Source organism: Chaetura pelagica, unplaced genomic scaffold, assembly GCF_000747805.2.
Source record: "Chaetura pelagica isolate M959 unplaced genomic scaffold, ChaPel_1.0 scaffold17, whole genome shotgun sequence".
NCBI classification, from domain to species: domain Eukaryota; kingdom Metazoa; phylum Chordata; class Aves; order Apodiformes; family Apodidae; genus Chaetura; species Chaetura pelagica.
Genome location: NW_009970726.1, coordinates 11,597,544 through 11,598,530, shown reverse-complemented (window position 1 = coordinate 11,598,530; position 987 = coordinate 11,597,544).

The window sequence follows — 987 nt, the reverse complement described above, 5'->3', positions numbered from 1 at the left end:
CTTTTAAAACGATGTGCTTTGTGAAACCCAGTCAATGATGCCAAGCATCCTGCAGGCTGTGATAACATCAAGTCTTCTAAGAACCTGTGGCACCTACAGACAACACTCATGTTGATTCTGATCCACCCGGGAAATGTAGCAGTGGGAGCCTGGAGACAGGACCAGGAGGAGAGACAGGACAAAGGACTAGAATCAACAAAGACCCCCACAGGAGACCCCCGAGCATGCAGAATTACAAAGCCAGCCAATTCCAGGACATGACTATGTAAAAAGAGTTCTGGGAGCTCATTGACATAACAAGGAAAATGCATGTTTTTGGTGTCTATTAGTTGGGATGTTTCACTGACTGGTCGGAGCACTCATGGTGGGGAATCCCCAGCGCTGCAATAAGGAATGTCTGCTCAGTCACAGCTTGTTTGTTGTTATTGAGTCTTTATCTGGAATCACTGAATCTTAGGGGTTGGAAGGGACCTCAAAAGATCCTCTAGTCACCCAGAGCACATCCCACAGGAACGTGTCCAGGCGGGTTGGAATGTCTCAGCAAAGGAGACTCCACAACCTCTCTGGGCAGCCTGTCCCAGGGCTCTGTCACTCTCGCAGGAAAGTTCTTCCTGACATTCCCATGGAACCTCCTGTGCTCCCATTTGCACCCAGTGCCCCCTGTCCTGTCACCGGGAATCACTGCACAAAGCCCGGCTCTAGCCTGACACTGCTCTGAACATACTGCAAACACTGACGAAGCTGCTCCTCAGTCTCCTCCAGGCCAAAGAGGCCCAGCTCCCTCAGCCTTTCCCCCCCAGGGAGATGTCCCACTCCCTCCCTCACCTCCGCGGCCCTGATCCCGCCTCCCACCCTCCTGAGGGGCGCTGGGAAGCAGGGAAGGAGTTCGGCTGTTTCCCTCCCCCCCCCGCCCCAGCAGCACACCGGGGTCTCCCCCCCGCCGCCCGGCTCAGCGCACAGGGCCGGGATTCCCACATTCCCAGCCCC